The sequence below is a fragment of the Nerophis lumbriciformis genome, linkage group LG04 (assembly GCF_033978685.3).
Source record: "Nerophis lumbriciformis linkage group LG04, RoL_Nlum_v2.1, whole genome shotgun sequence".
NCBI lineage: Eukaryota > Metazoa > Chordata > Actinopteri > Syngnathiformes > Syngnathidae > Nerophis > Nerophis lumbriciformis.
Genome location: NC_084551.2, coordinates 55,291,856 through 55,299,100, shown reverse-complemented (window position 1 = coordinate 55,299,100; position 7,245 = coordinate 55,291,856). Strand labels below are relative to the sequence as shown.

Below are 7,245 nucleotides of genomic sequence, written 5' to 3'. Positions count from 1 at the left end.
CATCTTTAAAGGGCTCTCATTGTGTTTTTATAAAAATTACCTTTATGGTTGTGAACACTTTCGTTATGCTCTAACGAGGGTATTAGTATTGTACCGCGATACTGATGAATCATATTTGGTACTATACCACCTCTAAAAAAAAATACCGGTCCCCCATCCCCGTCGTCGTCACATCGTGTCATCGCTGGTTTTACGAGCAGAGGAGCATGTTCGGCAGTGCACACACACAGACTACCTACAAGCAGACACAGTGTGTAGACAGAAAAGGGAGAACAGGCGCATTTTTGCTTAAAAACTAACGATAAAGGTGAAGTTATAACACTGAAACGCCCTCAGGAAGAGGATTTAATCACTAATCCTCGCCTCCATGGCGACAAATAAAGTGAGTTTCTTACAAGTATCATTATCACTGCAGGACGAGGAATAGCTAAACATGCTTCACTACACCATACTTGCCAACCCTCCCGGATTTTCCGGGAGACTCCCGAAATTCAGCGCCTCTCCCGAAAACCTCCCTGGACAAATTTTCTCCCGAAAATCTCCCGAAATTCAGGCGGAGCTGGAGGCCACGCCCCCTCCAGCTCCATGCGGACCTGAGTGACGTGTTGACAGCCTGTTCTCACGTCCGCTTTCCCTCAATGTAAACAGCCTGCCTGCCCAATCACGTTATAACTGTAGAATGACCGAGGGCGAGTTCTTGGTTTCTTATGTGGGTTTATTGTTAGGCAGTTTCATTAACGTCCTCCCAGCGCGGTAACAACACACAACAACAGCAGTCAAGTTTTCGTCTACCGTAAAGCAGTTCGTCTGCCGTAAACAGCAATGTTGTGACACTTTTAAACAGGACAATACTGCCATCTACTGTACATGCATATGTGACCCACCCATAATGTGTCACATTTTTGTGTTGATTTATTTATTTTATTTTGTGGTTTGAATTCGTTTTTGGAGCTGTCATTCCACATTTATCAGTATTCACATTGGTCAGTAGGGGGCAGTAAGGCGTTTCTTCCCAATTGAATGCTATCACCTGCAGACCGGAAGTGTCTTGTCATTCTGATGAGCGCGACCAGTCTGTGAACAATTGAAACGTCCTGTGTGCTTTTTCCTCCTGTATAACAGGTTAGTTTTGGTGAATCAACTCACTGAATAATATCCATGTGATCTTTATAAGTTTAAGTACACATTCTGATGGTGGAGCCTAACTCTAAAGTGTTCGTGACTTGTAGTTTGTGTTTGTGAATGAATCCAGTGCACAGCTGCAGTAATCAATACAAAATACCGAGGATGTCGTTGTGGCTTGTGCAGCCCTTTGAGACACTTGTGATTTAGGGCTATATAAATAAACATTGATTGATTGATTGATTGAAAAAGGCGACGTGAGTGCGCAATGTTTGTATAGGAACTTCTGATCCTAATTCAGACTCCCAAATTAGAGCTCCCGTTTTCTTATTGATTTTATAATGTATATTTGTATAATGTGTGTGTTCTGAAATAGTGACAGAGAATAGAACAAGGATGGACAATTCAACCCTTAACTCAACAATGACTAGATGAGTGTTATGTGTGTGTATATGTGTAAATAAATGAACACTGAAATTCAAGTATTTATTTTATTTATATATATATATATATATATATATATATATATATATATATATATATATATATATGTGTGTATATATATATATATATATATATATATATATATATATATATATATATGTCATAATATATATATATATATTATTCATATATGCAGATGACATGGCACCCCAAACCATCACCCAACCATGCAAATTTTGCATTTCCTTTGGAAATCGAGGTCCCAGAGTCTGGAGGAAGACAGGAGAGGCACAGGATCCACGTTGCCTGAAGTCTAGTGTAAAGTTTCCACCATCAGTGATGGTTTGGGGTGCCATGTCATCTGCTGGTGTCGGTCCACTCTGTTTCCTGAGATCCAGGGTCAACGCAGCCGTCTACCAGCAAGTTTTAGAGCACTTCATGCTTACTGCTGCTGACCTGCTCTATGGAGATGGAGATTTCAAGTTCCAACAGGACTTGGCGCCTGCACACAGCGCAAAATCTACCCGTGCCTGGTTTACGGACCATGGTATTTCTGTTCTAAATTGGCCCGCCAACTCCCCTGACCTTAGCCCCATAGAAAATCTGTGGGGTATTGTGAAAAGGAAGATGCAGAATGCCAGACCCAAAAACGCAGAAGAGTTGAAGGCCACTATCAGAGCAACCTGGGCTCTCATAACACCTGAGCAGTGCCAGAAACTCATCGACTCCATGCCACGCCGCATTAACGCAGTAATTGAGGCAAAAGGAGCTCCAACCAAGTATTGAGTATTGTACATGCTCATATTTTTCATTTTCATACTTTTCAGTTGGCCAACATTTCTAAAAATCCCTTTTTTGTATTAGCCTTAAGTAATATTCTAATTTTGTGACACACGGAATTTTGGATTTTCATTTGTTGCCACTTCAAATCATCAAAATTAAATGAAATAAACATTTGAATGCATCAGTCTGTGTGCAATGAATAGATATAATGTACAAGTTACACCTTTTGAATGCAATTACTGAAATAAATCAAGTTTTTCAAAATATTCTAATTTACTGGCTTTTACCTGTATATATAGCTAGAATTCACTGAAATATATATATCTTAACCACGCCCCCACCCCCCGAAATCGGATGTCTCAAGGTTGGCAAGTATGCACTACACACCGTAGCTCACCGCCGTCACAATGTAAACAAACGCCATTGGTGGACCTACACCTGACATCCACTGTAATGATGCCAAGTACAGGAGCATATCGAGTTGATGCTACTATGATTATATCGATATTTTTTAGCATCACAAAATCTTTTTTCATTTAAAAAAATGTATATTATGTTTATAATCTCAGGAAATATGTCCCTGGACTTTGAACATGACCAATGTATGATCCTGTAACGACTTGGTATCGGATTGATGCCTAAATGTGTGTAATGATTACATTTGAACAGAAGTGTAGATAGAACATGTTAAAAAAGAAAGTAAGCAGATATTAACAGTAAATGAACAAGTAGATTAATAATTAATTTTCTACCGCTTGTCCTTTATAATGTTGACAAAATAATAAGTGTATAAATGGCACAATATGTTACTGCATAGAATAATTAGGAGTCTTTGTTTGTTTACTTACTACTAAAAGACAAGTTCGTCTAGTATGTTGACTATTTTATTTAAGGACAAACTGTCACAGCGCGGTTTTTGCAGCTTACTGCGAGGTTTGTTCTCCCGGGATGCAAACGGACTATTCCGGACAAAGCTTGCAGGCAAAAGCAGGCTTAAATAATGTCTCTTGATTAGAGCCAGGTGAGCGTCCCGAACACCAGCGGCAGGTGAAAATCATACGCAACCAAAACAAACAAGAGTGCACAAAAAACAGGAACTAGTGAAGTTAAACTAACAGAACATAACAAAAACATGATCCGGACCACGGATCATGACACAAACTTGCAATATTAAACATATGTTTAATGTACCCTAAGATTCTTTGTTAGAATAAAGCCATTAATGAGATTTTTTGTGGTCTCCTTTATTTAGAAAAGTATGGAAAAGTACAGAAAAGTATCGAGATACATTTCGGTACCAGTACCGGTACTAAAATATTGGTATCGGGACGACACTAGCTCTAACTATGAAAATATTAGATTCTTTAAAAGTAATCATACTTTGCAGAAACATGTTCACCGCGGTCAAGAGTGTGTTAAGAATAATTTTCCACAAGAGTGGGATAATAATGATGTGGTATAAAACCCAGGCATCACTCTGAAGAAGTATGCGTGAGCTTCTGCTCTCTACAAAGTGTCGTTAACTCGGCGAAAACATGCCAGAATAATCGCCTTCCTCAGCCAATTACAGGTAAGATCTTCAGCATCTGATGTTTCCCCTCGCCTCTCATTGGCTGGTTCCCCCCCACGGCGCCAGTAAAGCCGGCTCCCAGGTCAAGCCACCTCGGTTAAGCCGAGAGAGGGAGGCTCAGTTAGCATGCAGCTGCAGTGTTGGCTTTGAAAGATTTATACGCCCGCAGCTTCTGCTGCTGTGTCCTCTGCGTCTGCACTGAAGGTGAGGATGCGGGCGCTTTGTTGCATCGCTAATGTGTGTACCGGATTAGGTTGGCACACAGCATACCATCTTACAAGATTTTTATGTATTTATTTGTTTGTTTATTTATTTATTTGTTTATTTTGTGTGCACTTTTTTGTTTTATTTATTTATTTTGTGTGTATTTTAATTTTATTTATGTATGTATGTATTTATTTATTGTGTGTGTATTTTTTATTTATTCATGCATTTATTTATGTATTCATTTATTTATTCTGTGTGTATTTTTTATTAATTAATTTATTTTGTGTTTATTTGTATTTTTTTTTCTTTTCTTTTTTCTTTTTGTTTATTTGTTTGTTCATTGTGTGTATATGTTTTGTTTTATTTATTTATTTATTTATTTACGTAGTTATTTATTTTGTGTTTATTTTTTCAATTTATGCATTTATTTATGTATTTATTTAAATACTGTGTGTATTTCTTATTTTATTTATTTATTTATTTTGTGTGTATTTTTATTTATTTTCTTTTTTCTTTTTGTTTATTTATTTGTTTAATGTGTGTATATGTTTTGTTTTATTTATTTATTTATTTACGTAGTTATTTATTTTTTGTGTATTTTTTCAATTTATGCATTTATTTATGTATTTATTTAAATATTGTGTGTGTATTTCTTATTTTATTTATTTATTTTGTGTGTATTTTTATTTATTTTTTTTATTTATTTTTTTTGTTTGTTTATTGTGTGTATATGTTTTGGTTCATTTATTTATTTACATAGTTATTTATTTTGTGTGTATTTTTTCAATGTATGCATTTATTTATATATTTATTTAAATACTGTGTGTTTTTCTTATTTTATTTGTTTATTTATTTATTTTGTGTGTATTGTTTTAATTTACTTATGTATTTATCTATCTTGTATTTTTTTTATTTATCCATACATTTATTTATATATTTATTTTGTGTGTATTTATTTTATTAATTAATTTATTTATTTATTTATTTTGTGTGTATTTCTTTATAAAACAACAAAATGTTTGCCTTGTTGTAATTATCTGTAAAGCACAATTGTGCTTTATAAATTAACTTCCCTTGCCTTGTAGGCAGCTCGTGTCTTTAAATATTTAGCGACCTAAAAAAAATAGAAGTACAGTACCGTAAATTCTAGACTATAAGCCAGTGTAATTTTCCTACGTTTTGAGCCCTGCTGCTTAAAAAACTGTGCGACTTATTTATGGATTTTTCTTCGCCGACGGCCTTAAAGCACATCGTTTTCATGAAACACACACCAACACTTAAATTGTGTGTGTTATTGTTTGGGCTATGGCGCCATCTTTTGGACGAGTTCGCTAACAGCATGTGCTAATGGCTGAATGCCGACAAGTGTTTCCTGCTCTTGAAAGCTTTGAAACAGAAGTAGAAATGCCGTTCTAATCGGCCATGGCGTTTTTACTCATATGGGAACGTTTGTAAGTTTTACAATATAACTGAAACAATTCTTACTTACTAATATATATGTGGGTGTGGCTTATATACCGGTGCGCTCTGTAGTCTCTCAGGAGTTTTATGAATATTGTGTGCATTTAAATCCACACACTTACAAACACTTCATATGCTATTAAAACACTTCGTAAAACCTAAACAGTTTTAACATGAAACTTAAAATGTGTAGTCAAATCTCAAAGTACTCGATAGTAATCAGTAACCTCCACAATCGCACCTGATCACGTAAATTGTGATGAGGTGCTAATGGTGGTTAAGGTGTTAATGCAGAGGCTGACTCAACTGTGGGAGATGTCTCAGAGAAAAGAACAGGGGAACTGGCGTTTCTGGGTGTTGTTGATAAATGGCTTTGGCTTTGCAAAGTAGAGTTTTAACTTGCACTTAAAGATGTAGCGACCAACTGTAGTTACTGACAGTGGTTTTCTGAAGTGTTCCTGAGCCCATGTGGTGATATCCTTCACATACCCATCTCGCTTTTTGATGCAGTACTGCCTGAGGGATCCAAGATCCGTAATATCATCGCTTACGTGCAGTGATTTCTCTAGATTCTCTGAACCTTTTGATGATATCACGGAGCGTAGATGGTGAAATCATTGTATTCTGTTTTTATTTACCATTTACACAACGTGACAACTTGACTGGTTGCAGCCGAACACCTCCAATTCATATAACATGGTAGTTGACACACGCTAACAGTAAGCATGCTAACTTGTTGAGCTACTTTTTTACAGCGGTTCACTTCCGGGTCATATAGCATGGTCCTTGACATATGCTATCTGTTAGCATGCTAACTTTAATTGCTCTTTGTATTATCATTATCATTACTAGCAATATTATTGATGTAGTTACTGCTATTGTTGTTAAGGGTTTTTTTTGTTATTATTAAATGTTTTCATTAGCATTGTTAATATTGTCTTCATTTTTTTTTTTTTATCGTATTAACAATTTTGATATATTTCTCATCAAAATCAAATATTTCCACTACCACGTCATACTCAGTAGAATTTTTCTGCAACTTTTCGCTATTTGCATTTTTTTTTTGTACTGTATTTATTTATTTTGTGTTTATTTGTATTTCTTTTTTTTCTTTTCTTTTTTCTTTTTGTTTATTTGTTTGTTCATTGTGTGTATATGTTTTGTTTTATTTATTTATTTATTTACGTAGTTATTTATTTTGTGTTTATTTTTTCAATTTATGCATTTATTTATGTATTTATTTAAATACTGTGTGTATTTATTTATTTATTTATTTATGTATTTATTTATTTATTTATTTATTTATTTATTATTATTAAATTGTATTATTATAATTACATTAACTATGTTTGGAAGACAAATCCTCTGCCACTTGTTGCTAGGCAGACTTTACGCACCAAAATAATGGCCTTTGATAATGATGCATTATTTAGTAGTGAGGATATTAGCATTGTTTTTTTATTTTATATTTGCACGACCGCTTGTTGCTAGGCAGAATTTGAAAAATGATTGGGTAGAATCAGCCCGAACAGGAAGTCATGAAAAGCCCTGCAAGTATGCATATAAAATGTACATTGAAGACACCACAGTGCCCCTAGTGGCCATTGAATCAAGTGCTGTCCGTCTGCTTCTTCACAGAGAGAGAGACTCGTCCCGCT

General features: G+C 35.1%; 1 protein-coding gene across 2 annotated transcripts in view; it reads left to right on the top strand.

Moving 5' to 3' along the window:
• cacng8b (calcium channel, voltage-dependent, gamma subunit 8b) overlaps positions 1–7,245 on the top strand; it is a 74,368-nt gene that overhangs the window by 47,756 nt on the left and 19,367 nt on the right. The window lies entirely within an intron of this gene.